Genomic DNA, 17,693 nt, shown 5'->3' on the forward strand with positions numbered 1-17,693 from the left:
CTCGGCCTAAGGCCTTAGGCCTGGGCAGGGGCCGAGCCGGGGATCGGTGTGAACTACAGAGGAAACACATTTTCTGACCTCTCATTGGCTAAGCTCCCTGTATGCCACTGGTAATATTCTTAGTAACTTGGGTAATAAGAATCCAAGAAGGAGATGTAGGGTTTTTCCACCTCACTCCTGGAGAAAAAAATGAAGGTCTGCTGCTGGAGGGGCTAAAAAATATCATATCCTGCCCTAGCCGGTTTGGCTCAGTAGATAATGCCTCGGCCTGCCTACCACAGGGTCTGAGTTCAATTCTGACCAAGGGCATGTACCTAGGTTACAGGCTCTTCCCTGGCTGGGGCCCAGGTCAGCGCTCATGCTGGAGGCAACCAATCAAAGTGTTCCTCTCGCTTTGATGTTTCTCTCTGTCTTTCCCTTTCTCTTCCACATTCTATAAAAATCAATGGAAACATATCCTCAGGTGAAGATAAAAAAATAGTAAAGAAATGTCATATCTTATGAAAGACACATCTTGAAAATACCTAAAGAAAGTTGTCATTTTTTTATGGTGAAGGGACTGGAGTCCTTGTTGATGTAAACACCTTGGTGGCTTTGGTGACTGGCAGTGGCTGCAGCAGCGGGGTGATGGGGCTGGTGCCTTCCTCTGATCAGCCCGGTCGCCTCTCACAAAAGGAGGCCAGACTGCGGCTTAGGCCCGCTCCCCAAGCAGAGCAGGGGACGGGTCTAAGCCATCAGTAGGGCATCCCCTGAGGGCTCCCAGTATGTGAGAGGGGGCAGGCTGGGCTGAGGGACCACCCCACCACACAGTGCATGAATTTCGTGCACCAGGCCCCTAGTTCTCACATAAAAATATTTGTATCTTCCCTAGCTATTGCCAAATCTGCAAAATAATTGTTAGAGTTCCCCTCATAGGCAAGGGTATATTTCCCCACAATGTGTTGTTTCCATAAGCTTAGATTTCAGCCCAATTCAAGTGGGTTGAAAATTCCTGGCCAAAGTTTGTTCTAATTCCAACTCCTAAATCTTGCTTCCATTGATCATTTTAGCAGCCACTTCTCTCTCTTTGAACAGAGTCTCCATGCTGCCTTGCTGCAATGATATTTGCCTTCCTTTATTTAATTGTTCTGGTGTTAGCTGCGGTTATGATAGCTAAGGGTAAGTATTTTTTAGAGCTATTAAATTCATTTGTTTTAAATTACTAGATTATAATTTTTAAAAGCCTTCCAAATTTATGCTAGGAATTTTCTCAAGGTATTTTTTTCTCATTTGTTATTTTAATAATATAAGAGTAATTTTATCAGAAGGAACCTGGAAGGGGTTAATGGGGGGAAAATGAGGAGCTATGTAATACTTTCAACAATAAAGATTTTTTTTTTAAGGAGTAATTTTATCAATACAATTTTTTAGCTTGAATTTTCAATAATAGCTTTGGCCCAGGTCTTATCAAAGAAATCAGTAGATAAATGGATGTTTTGATAAAAAATGGAAAATAGCCCAACCGGTTTGGCTCAGTAGATAGATCGTTGGCCTGAGGACTGAAGGGTCCCAAGATCGATTCCGGTCAAGGGCATGTACCTTGGTTGCGGGCACATCCCCAGTGGGGGGTGTGCAGGAAGCAGCTGATGGTTGTTTCTAACTCTCTATCCTTCTCCCTTCCTCTCTGTAAAAGAATCAATAAAATATATTTTTTAAAAGAAAATAATAGCAGCATTCTATATTTTAGCATAGTGTTATTGATATTAGATTCACCAGCTTTGAGATGTAATAAAACATGAAAGTATTTATAGAATTCATGATGGGACAAATAAAAATTAAGTGTTTGAGGATTAAGTCAAATAATTTGAAAGATAATTTAATAGAGGATAGAAAACCTGGAAAGATGGTGGGCATGTGTTTATCAAAAATTAAACAAAATTATCAGGATTTAGAATGAGTATATACATTGCTTGAACTATATTCTATAGAAAAATAACTAATAAAAAATGTTCACCTAAATAGATACTTGACTAATCATTTTTAATATGTTTTTATTGAATTTTAGAGAGAGGAAGGGAGAAAGAAGCATTAATGTGGGAAAGCATAGATCAATTGCCTTCTATATCTCGACCAGGAATTGAACCCACAATCTGGGTATGTACTCCAACCAGGAATTGAACCAATGACTTTTTGGTGCAGGGGACAATGCTCAACCAACTGAGCCACACCAGCCAGGACTTGACAGATAATTTTTTAAGGATGAACTTTAAAGTGTCTTAGTAACAAAAATTGACCCCTAGATAAATTGTTAAGTAGCTAGAAAAAGATTGAAGATTCCTACCCAAATCAGTAAGATGAGCATAGCATTATTCCAAATTATTTCCCTATACAGGAAAACATTTTAGGGCAATATCACTTACAAACATAGAAGCAAAAATCCTTTAGAAAAGAGGTAACATATTATACTACTGTACTAAAAGAATGTTACATAATGATCAAATTCTGATTAAAATTGGGGATGGTTTTGGACGTTTATCAAGAGATTTGTCAATATAGAGGACAGAAAGAAATAGCTATAAGTAAAAGAAAACATTTAACCTGACTAAGATTATTTGTGAGAACTTTCAGCAAATATTATCTTTCATAGTGAAAACGTAGGATCATTTTCAATTGAATCAGGAAGACAAAAATAATTGATGTAACTCCTCTTATTCAACATTTCTTTGGATGTTCTAGCCAAAGAAATAATATAAGAAAACCTATTTAGATATAACATAAATATAAAAAAAATATTAAAAAATATTTAAAAAAAACAATAAATAAATATTTTAATTTTAATAAATATTTTTAAAAAAACACACACTGAAGTTATCCCTAGATGGTTTGCTTTCTTATCCAGATATTATAAGAAAATATGCTGGGGAAAAAAACAATTATAATAAAAAAACACTTTAATAAGGAAGCTGAATAAAAAACTGACAGTTATAATATACACCAGTGAGTTATATATTAACATTCAATATTTAGGTCCATATTTAAGCCTCTTATTGACAGTTCTGCTTAGATAGCTTAAAAAAACACCTAGCACACAACATTTCCAAACAGATTCTATCTTCTCAACCCTAATCCTTACCAATATCAAGAAAAAATCAGATACTTTAATATGGTTGTCTTTCTTGGCACTTGATGTCTAGTGAAATGAACCAAGGAGTCATCTGTGATATCTGCCGCTGACTATCTCAACTTAGTGAATTACTACACTTCTCTATATTTGCATTGCAACCCATCTAATACAAGACAATAAATTCTCTCACCTTTATTCACTATCTTAACTACATTCACCTTTGACTTCTTCAAATCAATTTTCAGAGTAACCTCTTCAAAATATAAATTCGATAAACTCACCAAACCTTTACTGTCAGCTTCTTAATACTCTAAATCCAATATATTTAAAAAATCCTTAGCATGGCTTATGAGGTCCTTCCTTACTTGGTGCATGGCTTTCTACCCAGCTAGTACCACATACTTTCTCACTCTCTATGGCCCCATCACAGTTGTTGTCTAGTTCCCTGAATGGCTCATGATTAGAGTCACCATATAACATCATAAAAAAACAAGGATAACTTTCAGAATGAGAGCAGATGGTGTTAATAATTATTCTGGGTCAACTAGCACAGGCCTGGACTCCTCTGGGCAGGTTGGTATGAACTGTCACTTGCTGCAGATCCTCCTTGCTGCAGAGCAAATGCATAGACTGTTCCTTTTTCCTGAGGCATCTTCCCTTCTACTTTCCCCAGGTGACTATGTCCTAGAGTAATCATTAAACATGGGATAATTAATATTATGCTATGACTAGGTCAAATTTCTCTGTTACAATGGCTTGTGTACTCCTCATTTGTAGCACTTGTCAGTGTCATCTGTTTCATTATTTGGTGGTTATTTACTCAATATTGTTTTTCCCACTAGGTTGTTAGCTTCAGTAGAACAGAGCACATGTCTGTGTTTGCTCTACATTTTATCTTTTCCCTTTGAATACTATACTGACACGTTATGGGTACTTAGTGAATTTTTTTGATTAAACAAATTCATATACCTAATAATATGCCTAATAATGTTTATGGCTTATCTGAAAGAGATTATAATATACTAGTGGCCTGGGGCAAGAAAATTCATGCACTAGAAGGGGGCCCCTCAGCCCAGCCTGCCCCCTCTCACAGTCCGGGAGCCCTCAGGGGTGGGAGGCGACCTGGCGATCAGGGGAAGGCAATGCCCCATCACACCTCTGCTGCTGCCACTGCCGTCAGCGCAAGCCTCAGCCAGCCCTGGTTACCTGAGCCTCAGGCGGCTGGGGGGCTGAGGGGGCTGGGGGACTCTGGAAGCAGGCATGTGGAGCTGCCCCAGTGGATCTGAGGGAACTGGGCACCACCATCTTGTGGCTATGAGCACCACCATCTTTGAGGGCGGAGCAGTCCATTAGCATATTCCCTCCTTATTGGCTGTGGGCACCTCTATATTTGTGATGGTGTGAGGGTCAATTAGCCTATTCCCTCTTTATTATATAGGATACTTTGTTAAAAGGCACAGAGAAGAGCATCAATACAAAAAAAAAGAACATTAAGGAATTAAATATATATTAGATGTGCCTTGATGGAAAGACTAATACTTTGAAGATGATAACACTATTCTGAATTCATCAAAGATTTACGTGATAACCAAAACAAGTGTATTTCATAATAAATAAGTTCATTATAAATTATACTTAAAAGTATAATTATAAGATTAACAAAATACATATGAAAATATATTAACAAGAGAAGTAGGGATCTAGCCTTTCCAGGTATCTAAATAGTCTATAAAACTACAAGTTATTTCTCATTATAGTACTGGTGTAATATCAACAAAAATAAAACAGACTGGCTGGCATGGTTTAATTGGTTTAGTGTCACCCCATCCACAGAGGTCACTGGTTTGATTCCCAGTCAGGGCACATGCCTGGGTTTCAGGCACAATCCCCAGTAGGGGGCATGCAGGAGGGAGCCTATCAGTGATTCTCTATCATCATTGATGTTTCTATCTCTAATTGGTGTTTCTCTCTCCCTTCCTCTCTCTCTAAAAATCAACAAAAACATATTTTAAAAAATAATAAAAATAAAACAGACTAATAATAACAGTATATGCATGTGTGTATCCATGGTGTATATATACTTAGTATATAATATAGTAGTCTCCTTAAAATGACAGATATTTAGCAATAGATTTGGATTAAAATGTGGAAATTGGGCACTCATATAAAATTGATGTATGAAATTATTAAATTTATTTTTAAAATATATATATACACATACAAATACATACACATATATAAAACCACACAAAGAAGTAATAAAAAAAAAAAACCACAATACTGTGTTCATGTGTAAACAAGTGTTAATAATCTGTTAATGTGGAAGACAGTGGAAATAAGAGAATTTACACAAGCATATAATAATTTGAAAACAATCAAAAAGTGCTTAATAGTAATTTTCTTTGCTGAAGTAAGTGGTATTAAAGGGACCGTGAATGGGAGTGGGAGTCTTTTCTACCTTTTATATATATCTATAATAATAAAAGTGTAATATGCTAATTAGACCAGACATCACTCCGGACAAAGCCGGGGCCAGAGGGAAGCCCAGGTCCCAGGTGTCTGCCAGCGGCCAGAGTAAAGCTAGGTCCTGGATGCCTGCTGGTGGCCAGAGGGAAGCCAGTGCCGGCAGCCAGGGAAAGGAAGGCCTATTCTTGCATGAATTTTGTGCATCGAGCCTCTAAAATATATATATATTTGTATTCATGTTTTTACTAAAATAAGCAAATTTATGTATTAGTTGTTTAAAATAAAGTAATTAAAAGAAGACAGCATTATATTCTAGAAATAAAGAGGTTATATTTGGATATGACACATACGATAGTAATATCAAAATCAAATATAGCCTTAGCTGGTTTGGCTAAGTGGATAGAGCATCAGCCTGTGGACTGAAAGGTCCCAGGTTCCATTCTGGTCAAGGGCACATGCCTGGGTTGCTGGCTAGATCCCCAGTAGTGGGTGTGCAGAAGGCAGCTAATCAGTGATTCTTTATCATTGATGTTTCTATCTCTCTTTCCCTTTCCCTTCTTCTCTAAAATCAATAAAAATATATTTTTAAAAATTTTATTAAAAAAATAAAATATAGCCTAGAATTCTAATGGATACTCCTCTATGATTTTGTGCTGTTACAACCTATTTTAAAATTATTACTAAGTAGAGAAGACTATTTTTATTGTGAAGAACAAGCTGTGTTGTAGTGCTGCCCATATTATTTTTATTAGCACACCTTGATAAAGTCTTGCGCACACCAATATAACTTAAAGTGTCAAACACTTACTTGTTAATAAAATAAATTAGTGCAATATCCTAATAAACTGTTAGCAAACTTTGTCTTAATAAGTGAGAGAGGAAAGAGAAACGATTGAACAAACGGAAGTATTTCCCTGTGTCAAGTAAGCTAACCTTATTGTAAATTAACAGTTAGAGGAGAGATCTTCCTGGGTAGTATGGCCATAGTATAAATGAACCAGGGATGAGTAAGCAAGTGGCAGAAAAGGAGGGGAAATTCTGTAAACAAACAAGACAGTTTTGGGGTAATCATTTTAGTCAAACATGACTTGCTTATCTAATAATGCTTTAAGATTTAGCTGGATTATTTGGCTTCCCATTTTAAGGACAAGGCACTGTGAACATCACTCATTCATAGGGTTGCCAGAAGAACTTAATGTCATGGTGAGAGGTGTATACACTTGACCAAATTGAAATCCTTTGTCCAACAACAAATTACATGACTTTGTAGCTGGACTGGGATCAGGTCCTGATAAAGCAGGCATGCAGACAGATTTTCTCTTCAATTTGTGTAAAGTCTCTAAAATCCCTTAGGGGTAACCACAGACCATTCAGATTAAAATAAATGCATGCTAGGAACATCCCATTCCCTCTTTATTTGAAAATTCAACTTGTGCCATCTGGAATTCCAGATCCTTACAAATAAAACAGAACACATCCATGTGAAGTGATGTGGGTTAAAGGTTTCATATTTGAAGATAGTTAGAAATAGAGCTGTTAAGAAAAAAATGGTAATTTTGTAATCTTTCCACTTTAATGAATTTGAATGTTAGCATATAGATAGCTTATTGTCTCTGAAGATAGTTGAAATGGTAGCATTATTCAAGCTGTGCACTGGAGGTATTAGCTCTAGAGGCATTTTGAAGAAAATGTTGGCAAGTAAGAACTAGTGACAGAGAGCTTGTAGAATATTATAACAGCTCAATATAAAAATAATAAAATCTTAATAGGGAAAAGTTATGTTATTGTGAAGAAGCGAACAGATATAGGGAGTATCGCAGTGATAGAATAAATACTTTGTGATTGATTGGATGTGTGCTATGTCAAAGGTGTTTGTGTCAATGGTATATTTGGTCATTATGTCCTGACTTTCCTGGTTTACTAATTGCTTCGATTGGCATCAATCAGATATGAAAACTTGAAATGATTAAAGCACCAGATTTAAATTCATAAATATCCATCATCAATAAAAGCTAAGTACTTTAATATCAGTTAGATGCAAATGAAACTTACAATTCATTCCCCAGTTAATAATAAAAATGATGAATAAATTTGTATTTCAGAAATTTTAGATTTCTATTTTATTTACACTCCCGAGTGTTTGAAAGAGCTAATATCCTTAAAATATATTTTCTCTTGCAAATTTTATTTGACTTTCAGTTAATTATCTAAAAGGGATTCTGAAAGAAATCTGTGAGCAAAATGAGACTACACATTGCTAAATGCTATAGCAAAACAGAGGTATGTATTGAATTGCAATGGGAATCTTATATCATATGTAAGCTATTTAAATACAGATGTATATATGCAATTAATAGATATGAGATCAAAGTTACATAACTATGGTTTACTTATCAGAAACATTTACTTAGAAAAATTCTCATGTATAAGGCCTTCTCTTGAAGTTATGGAGGATAATTGAAAATAATAATGCAAAAATTATAATACACTGAGTAACCATGGGTGATAGATTATCTTCATGCATATACTTTTCAAAATGTTTCTTATTAAAGTACTAGTGGCCCGGTGAATGAAATTTGTGCATGGTGGGGGAGGGGGGGAGTGGTCCCTCAGCCCAGCCTGCGCCCTCTCCAATCTGGGACCCCACAGGAATCGGGCCTAAACTGGCAGTAGGACATCCCTCTTACAATCTGGGACCACTGGCTCCTAACCACTCACCTGCCTCCCTGCCTGCCTGATTGCCCCTAACCACTCTGCCTGTTAGCCTGATCACCCCTAACTTCTCCCCCAATTGCTGGCCTGCTCACCCCCAACTTCCCCCTCTGCTGGCCTGCTTACCCCCAACTGCCCCTCCCACCAGCCTGATTGCCCCAACTGCGCCCCCCCCCCCGCCAGCCTAATCGTCCCCCAACTGCCCCCCAATGCCGGCCTGCTCACTCTCAACTGCCCCCCTGCCAGCCTAATCACCCCACAACTGCCCCCTACTGCTGGTCTGCTTGCCCCCAACTGGCCCCCCTGCTGGCCTGATGACCTCCAACTGCCCTCCCCTCCTGTCCTGATTACCTCCAACTGCCCTCCCCTCCTGGCCTGATTGCCCCTAACCACCTCTGCCTTGGCCCTGCCACTATGGTTTTGTCTGGAAGGTCTCCTGGAAGGTCTTCCGGTCTAATTAGCATATTACCCTTTTATTAGTATAGATGGCTCACATACAATATTATATACGTTTCAAGTGCACAACATAGTGATTTGACATTTATATATCTTATGTGTGATCCCCATATGTCTACTAACCATCTGTCACCATACAAAGTCATTACAATATTATTGACTATATTTCCCATGCTGTACATTCTGCCCTCATGGCTTATTTATTTTATAACCAGAAGTTTGAAACTCCTCTTCCCCTTTAATTTTTTCACTCACCCCCACTCTCCTCCCCTCTGGCAATCATTCACTTTTGTCTGATTCTAAGTCTGTTTCTGTTATGTTTTATTTGTTTACTTGTTTAGTTTGTTCCACATGTAAGTTAAATCATATGGCATTTTTTATTTGTCAAGGTAACTGGTTCTTCTTTGAAGAAAATTGATATATTGCTTCTGCTGAAAATAAAATCTTGGCAACAATAAAATTCTTCTGAGGCACTGAGCTCCAGTCTTATCAAGACAAATAGAAAGGAAGAATTGGAAGCATATGGCATGATATTCATTTCTATCTTTTCTTGTACAGAAGATAATCATAGAGATGTTTTAATATCTTGTGTGCATTCAATCATGTAAAGCTCAACATATAACTGGAGATCTCTTAATAAAACACAAAATATCAAAATATAGACTTAAAATGATTTTAAATATATTTATATATAGATATAAATACCAAAACATAAAAATTTCAGACCTTGGTAAATAAATGGAGGAAGATATCACATAGGACATACATATGAAGGGGAATCTGGTCCTATTCGGCACCTAAGATATAGTTAATGTTTATTAATTGATTCTAATATTGGTGGCACCAGTACTTCAGTGATTGCATGTATTAAAGCATGTACTGCACCAATTAGCCTATGAGACAGTACTATCATTATTGCTGTCATAATAATAAAGAAACTAAGGCCCAGAGAGGTTGAGAAATTTTGCCAAGGTTGTATGGCTAGTAAGAATTACAATCAAGATTTAAGCCAAGATAGTCTTTCTCTAGAGACCATGAGCATAACCATTATGCTATGCTGAGCCCAGAACAATAAATTGTATCAAACCCTGTTGTAAGAATATTGCTTCTTTGGAAACAGTCAGGGTTGTTCATACAAACAGATCTACATTTTTCTCCCCTGGATGTATCTTTTAGAGAAGAACACATGAGAAGAAACTTTAGAGACTCAAATTTCATAACAGCTCTGAATAAGGCGTTACTATTTTTATGCTAGTTATTCTTTGGAATATGTAGAAAAGAGATTAATGGAAATGCTGCTTTGCCCCTATTAGACTCTAGCAATCACAAAGAATACATGTTTCCTTTATTGTTTAGTTCTCCACTACATGGCTGTTGCCTCTATATTGTGTCTCTTTCTTCATTGCACTCAAGTTCTGTTATTCCTTTCAATAAAGACTTCAAACTGTATCTGCGATGGTAAATTTATGGCATATATTCCAGCAATTTCCCTTTGGTGCTCTTAAAAGGCATTCCTCGTAATTACAACATTCTTCCCTGCTGAGTCCAGACTCCACTTTGAATAATTTTCAACAAAGCACATCTGAAAGTCATCCCCAATTGCATTGCTGTCTACATGCTATGCTTCAAACTGAAGCTGAATTACAGATCATCAGTGAATGCATTCAGAAAGCGCAAGTCAAAATTAAAACATATAAAAATAAAGTTTAAAATATCATATAGTCACACTCTTTATTTAAAGAAATAGAACTAGAAATGGGTGCCAAATGCCTGCTATATATTATTTTAAAATTAAATGTATTGGGTAGCATTGGTTAATCACATTATAATAATTCACTTTTCTAGTGCCCTAACTTGGAATTGACCCATGACCTCCTGGTTCGTAGGTCAATGCTCAACCACTGAGCCATGTCAGTCAGGCAACAATTGAGTTTTAAAGCGAAGTTTTTTGCACTGCATGTGGACCTGTGAGTCTAAGTAGTTGTCTCAGAATCACCGTGTTATGGAATAAGTGGGACTTTTGAAAAGTAATCAAGTTGAAAATTAATTTTCAAAACTTTAAGGAACAATTGTATTTCTTGTGTGGTCACAGAGAGCCTCACCACATTGGCCAGCACTCCCCTAATGTTCTCCAGTAATTTTTTACTAGCTCACCCCAGCTCTTAAAACCTTGTCCGCCTTGTTTTTCCAGAGTTGAGTTCAATATCTCTCCCTTATTGCAATCATTTTGAAAAAAGCCTTTCTGGCCTGTTTAATTCTGTCCAGTTAAAATTGGAGGTATCTGGGTTAAGATACCTCTAGGACTATCCATTAATTCTTTGCACCATTCTTTCAACTTTTTCTATAAGTCTGAAATTATTTTTTATGAGCTTACTCATTAATTTAAGAACTAGAAAAGAATCAGGAATTTCTCCAGCAAACAATTTCCTGTATAAACTATAGCATAGAGTTACCTAATAATTGGTGTTAACTAGTTATAAAAATATTTCAGCAAATAAATGAAAAGAGAATGCTTGAATTAAAATACCACTATTTTTCCATGTGTTATGAGTTAATGGATGTCATTAATGATCATCAATTGCTGCTAAAATTATAAAAATGAAGCACTAAAAAAAAAAAAAAATTAAGCACTAGATATTAAACATCTCTGAATGCAAGTACACAACCCTTGTTATAAAACAATAGGGATTTATTTCCCAAAATAAATCCAATTTGTATCTTATTAAGTATCTATCTTAGTATCAATATACAATATAAAAAACAGAAGAACATGTCCAACGGAGGTGCCATTAGCAACCCAGGACCACAGAAAACCCTAAGGACAAACAATCGAGCTCACAATCAGGGAATGTGAACACTGATCAAATAGCTGATGGTATTAAGGAATGATTATTGACATAGAGATTATGTTATAAAAATGCATTTGCCTTGCAGAGATTTACACTGAAAGTTCACAGAAGAAATCTTATGATATCTGGAATTCCAAACTCATCTGGACTTGAGAAATTATGTTTGTTAAGCTGGGTGATGGGCACAGGGTAATTCATTAAACTGTTGTCTTAATGTTTTAAATTTTTCCATTAACAGAAAGTTAATGAATATAAAAACACTTTTCTCTCCATTTATCGCTGGGTACAATGGGATTGAAGAGTTGTTCTACTGAGCTAGTCATGGTAAGAAATAAGATCATGACATGAAGATAAACAATAAACATGGAAGAAAAAAGAGATATTTATAAAGTATAAGCATCCCAGAACATGTTGATGGTCCACTGTACTTTTTCTCCTAAAGAAGATTACTATGGTGAAGGCAAGCAAGGAATTTAGCACTAGGCATTATGTTTTAAGAAAGAGAAGAGGGACAAAGAGATCCAATTGAAAATGAAATACTATATATATAAAAGCCTAAGCGACCGAATGACCAAACGACCAATCGACCAGTCACTATGATGCACACTGACCACCAGGGGGCAGACACTCAACACAGGAGCTACCTCCTGGTAATCAGTGAGCTTCCACAGTGGGAGCACCACTGAGCTGATCAACCTGTCCCAGCTGCCCACCAGCCCAGGGGCAGCCACTCACTCCCTCAGTAGTCCTGCAGGTCCAATCTCCGGAGAATAGCCCAGGCACCGATGGACCCTGCTGCCAGCACAATCCTGACAGTGCCACCGGCCTTCTGGAAGTCAGCCTCAGGCACCATGGCCGCATCCCCTCCCTAGAAGCTCTGCAAGGAAGAAATGAGATAAAAGCAGCTGCCATGTGGCGCCCAACAGTTGGCGCGAACGTCAACAGGATGGATCCAGATCCCGGGCTGGCAAGGGTATCCCACTGCCCACCGGAGGGCCCATCACATCCCTCCCCTCCACTCCCTCCCCCTCGGGATGGGCACCAGAGGCAGGGCTCACAAGTCTCTCCCAATTGGGACTGACTAGGTGCGAGCCTGCAGCTGGCTCAGCAGGACCGGGATGAGCGGGAGCTGCAGGCAGGAGCAGCAGGTGGCATTAAACTGCTGGTTTTGGCCCGATCCCCACGAGGCATCCCGAGGGACCCCACCCATGCATGAATTTGTGCACCGAGCCTCTAGTATAAAATAAAAAGTGACATTTATGGTGTATTTTTCACGTGCCAAGCACTTTTCATGCGTTAAGAATTTAATACCCACAACTACCCTCTGAAGTTATCCCCATTTGTCAGACGGACCACCTGACTGCCGAGAGCATATATATTTTGCACAAAGTTTAACAGCTGGTAACTGGAGGAGCTGGAATTTGAACATCGGTAGCCTGGCTTTGGAACCTACAGGCACAAACCCAGCGATACCAGCCAATCGCAATCACAGAAGAGGTTGGGCCCAGCCGGCGGATCCCTTAGTAGTTAAACACTCCTTTCCGACCCTGTGTAATTACTATGCCAGTGCCTTGGATCAGGGTGTCTAACTGCATGTACATACTCAATGTTAAGTCAAAGTGCCCTCAATGATCATTTTCTAGGATGGATAGATGATGCATAAGAAACACACAGTATGCCGCTTACCTGATTACGTAGTTTCATGATGTTAGTGGGAGCAAATTAATTCACTTGAACTTGGCCAAACTGAAAGTTTTATTAAAGAAGCTGCATTATAGTAATGCTAGAAGGGAAGGGAGATGGTAGATGACTATTAACATCAGAACCCATGATCACACTACCAAATAGACAAGAAATAGTGGATCTGAACTGGTATCAGCCTCGGAAAGCATCTGGTAACTTTAGAGCCTTTTGACTGAACAAAGCAATTTTCCTGCCATCTTCATGGTACCTGGGCTTCTTAGAACTCATACTCCTAGAGATAAGCTATATATGGGTCCACTTTTAGTATCAAGCTTGCCTTCTATATAATAGATGTTCTCACTTTGATTATATTATCTGCCTTTTATTCCCTTCCCTGTGCTTGTTCTTTGGCCCAGTAGAAGCTTACTCTAGTCCCATGAGACTGAATCATTATCTGGACCTTTCTTGTTAAATCATGCTAAAACAGTTAAGGGCCTAGCTACAGCAAAAACGAGAATGAGATAACAGGAAAAACTGGTGATGGCTTGCTGCCTTAATCAGGTCTTCCAGAATTCCTGAGCTTCTTGAACAATCTATAATAATGAAAAGGTAATATGCTAATTAGACTGGAAGTCTTCCAGACGTCCTTCCTGACAAAGCCAGGGCCCAAGGGAAGCCAGCCCGGGTCCTGGGTGCCTGTAGGTAGCCTGAGGAAGGAAGCAGCCCGGTTCCCGGGTGCTGGAGGGAAGCCGGTGCCGGCAGCTGGGGGAAGGAAGGCCTACTCTTGCATGAATTTTTGTGCATCGGGCCTCTAGTCTATATATATAAAAGGCTAAGTGACTGGCCAACTGGCCGGTAGGTATGATGCACACTGACCACCAGGGGCCTGTCGCTCAATGCAGGAGCTGCTGAGCAACAGCAACTTTGCAGTGCACCTTCCTGCACTTTGGGACCTCTTAGGGCAGGGGTCCTCAAACTACGGCCCACGGGCCACATGCAGCCCGCTGAAAACATTTATCCGGCCTGCCGGGTGTTTTTGCCACTGCTGCCTGTTGCTTAGCAGCCAACTAGTTTTTTTTAAAACTATAGTCTGGCCCTCCAATGGTCTGAGGGACAGTGAATTGGCCCCCTCTTTAAATAAAGTTTGAGGACCCCTGCCTTAGGGGATGTTGGCCTGCCGGTTTCGGCCCGATCTCCACAGGCCAGACTGAGGGACCCCACCTGCAAGAGGGACCCCACTCACTCCGCAGATGCCCTTTGAGCCCCGGCGCCACCCCAGGTGTGGCCAGCTGGGGAGGGACCATGGGAGGTTGGCTCCAGGGTGTGTCCAGCCCATCTCACCCAGTCCTGCCCCACCGGCCATCTTCTAATTTACTTCCTTTCAATGTGCATGAATCTGTGTACCAGGCCTCTAGGTTAATAATAATTAGGTGAGTATACAAGACTTACTTTCAAAGTTTTGAAGGCCTGAATACGTGGGTGAACTAAAAAACTCAATCTTCAACCTCCAATCTTCATACATGCTAATGTAAGGAAAGGTCACTGTAATAAAATATTAAGTTTAAACTGCCCCCCCCCCCCCAGTTTAGACTCCAAATGGGCTAGCTTTGTCTCATTCATCAAATTTCAACTCATGTTCTTATTTTTTCACATATTTTTTTACTTACTAGGCTTATCTAACATATTTCTTTCTCATTGAGATTCAAATGAAATTATCTACTTTGGATAAATTCAAGAGTGTGAACTTTTACTATTTGCTTCTCTCTATATAAAAAATTTAAAAAAGGAGAGATTTCTTCTAAAGAGATACTATTATTTATTTAATAGACATTTATTGTGTGCCTAATTGCATAGTACCTGACACATAGAAGGCACAAATCAAATATTCAAGTGACACAATTATTGAATGAATGAAAAGTAGACATGGTCTTTGGCTTCATGGAGTATACATTCTTCCTAATAAAAGAAACTGCAAAATCTAAGTAAAAAGGCAAATAAAAAATACAAGTTCCAATTAGTGTTATAAATAAAACAAAAAAACAGTTTGAGATTCAGAATGATAGTGCAGGGAACCTGTAATATCTAACTGGGTGGTTAGAGATTGTAATAATGTAAGCCAAGACAAAGTATAAGAATGAGTTGGACACGAAGAGCTAAGGGAGGAGCAATGTAGTAGAACACGCCAGCGTGTGCACAGCCCCCACATAGGAAATTGCTTAATGTAGTTTCAGAAACAGATATAAGACCAGTGTGGGTCACAATTAATTAGTGAGAGGGCAACTGACATGGGATGCAGGAGGTTGGAGAAAGAGAGGACTACTGTATATGTGTAATCTCTTTAGTAGCTGCAAAGGTTTTTTATTTTCTACTTTTTTTCTTTTTAAAGCAATAACAAAATGGAGAATGTAGTTCTACTCTTTTTATTTTTATTTGAAAAATTAAACTCCTAAACAAACAAGGAGTAGAGCTAGTTTGACAAAAGATGCTCAAAAAGTGTTCATTTCCTTTTCCTTTTCCCACTTCAGCCTCCTGCATCCACCTGCACATGAGGAAGTTCTTCATTGACAACCTAAAGACTGGGGCTATGAGGATAAATTCAATTCTGGGATATACTTAAAGGAATTTATCATTGATGTGTACTTTTTTTTTCCTTAGAAAGAGAGAGAAATATTGATTTGTTGTTCCACTTGCTTATGGAACAAACAAGTGGAACAACAAATCAATATTTGTTGATTCATTGATTGATTCTTGTATGTGACCTGACAGGTGATTGAACCTGAAACCTTGGCATATTGGGACAACACTCTAGCCAACTGAGCTACCCAGCTTGCTTTTTGGATTGCAGTGATAGTCGATCAACAAACTTCACCTTTCATAGAAACAAACACTCTCAGAGATGTAAAGACTGAGATAAAACACCAAGAATTTTCCTTTTTCCTTCTTATAATTTTTATTTGGTCTCCCTCCTCCTTTTTTCTTAAAACCCTCACCTGGGAATATTCTTCTCATGGATTTTTTAGAGAGAGTGAGAGGGAGGAGGGGATAGAGAGAGAAAAACATCCCTGAGAGACATTAGTCATGTGTTGCCTCCCGCACACGCCCTGACACCGATGGGCTCGAATCTGCAACCAAGGTACATGCCCTTGACCAGAAATTGAACCCACGACCCTTTGGCCCATGGGGCCATCTCTCTAACCACTGAGCAACTGGCCAGGGCTTCTTTTTTTTTTTTTTTACCTGTTAGGTAATTAAAATCAAATGAGGAAATAGATCTGCCTTATTCTTTTTTAAATATGCTTTTATTTCCTTTTTTGGATATGCATTACTGTTAATTTTTTAACAGAAGGATTTCCATGTGTCTGAGATAAGTGTGATAGAATTTTATCTAGATTCTGAGACACTAGAAAATCAGACAATTAAAAATATGGAATGCATCTCCCCTCTTTTAGAAGATAAAAAAAGTTGACAATCAATGAAGGTGATCTCTGGTATTTCCCACTAGTTGTAAGATTCTGTGGTCTTTGTTTACAGAAAGGTGACACCTTTATTAGTGACAAATGGGAAAATGATAGTTGCAGCCAGTAATGAAGTTGCATTGTTATTAAATGGATTGGCCCGCCACCTTGTGGCCATAAGTGCAATGAACATAATTGCTTGAAAAACCTAGCTGTGATGGAGTCGGAGGGAAGAGTCAGGTCTGAGGTCTACCTTGTACTAAGTAAATTAGCTCAACAAAGTCTTTCAGTCAGATTAAAATAGCACAAAAGTCATTTTGGACAGAAGATAGGTGGCTATTAAACATGTGCAAGATGCTGGTCTAGCAGAAATCTAATCCAGCGACCGGGATTATTTTAGATTCCACAGCAGAGCAACAATTGATGAAGAGAGAACTGTGGATCTGGCAAGAATTATTCTAGGTCTGTTATGTTATAGGAAAAAAAATGCAGTAAATTCAGAAGAGAAGCTCCTATTTCCAGCATTGCAACAATGAGCATATAAGGGAGTTCTTCACAACCCTGACTCCAGAAACCACTTGAGAAGTTTGTAAAAAAGTAAAGATGCTTAGCCCCTCCCCCATGTCCTTCCCAGGAGTGATTCTGTGGTTTTTAAAGGCTAGCCACTGATGCTAATGAGCAGCCGGTATTAGAAACACCACATAGCTGAATACCATTCCATAGGATTGATGGTGACTGGACGTGACTGTAGTTATAAAGACCCAGGCTATCTTGTTCAAGAATAAACAAACAGAACCCCCTACATTACAGTAGTAATACGCAGAGTATAACGCACCAATATTTACCCAAGTTTAAAAATGATTAGAAGATTAAGAGAAACCCAAAAGATCATTTTGAATTTTTTCCTTGGATAAGCCCCAATAAATGTGCTGTCCAAAATTATCCCAAATGAGTTTCCTGGTCTTTATT

At 38.5% G+C, this 17,693-nt stretch overlaps 1 long non-coding RNA gene across 1 annotated transcript; it reads left to right on the top strand.

The window, feature by feature from the left end:
- Positions 1 to 1,116: 1,116 nt before the first annotated feature.
- Positions 1,117 to 9,359, top strand: LOC139005674 (uncharacterized). The gene is made up of 3 exons (XR_011470690.1): positions 1,117 to 1,158; positions 7,769 to 7,849; positions 9,127 to 9,359. It is a non-coding gene; the product is annotated as an uncharacterized lncRNA (long non-coding RNA).
- The last annotated feature ends 8,334 nt before the right edge of the window (positions 9,360 to 17,693 follow it).

Source organism: Myotis yumanensis, unplaced genomic scaffold (assembly GCF_028538775.1).
Source record: "Myotis yumanensis isolate MYYU_CA2020_CCGP unplaced genomic scaffold, mMyoYum1.0.hap1 SCAF_3, whole genome shotgun sequence".
In the NCBI taxonomy this organism is placed as follows: domain Eukaryota; kingdom Metazoa; phylum Chordata; class Mammalia; order Chiroptera; family Vespertilionidae; genus Myotis; species Myotis yumanensis.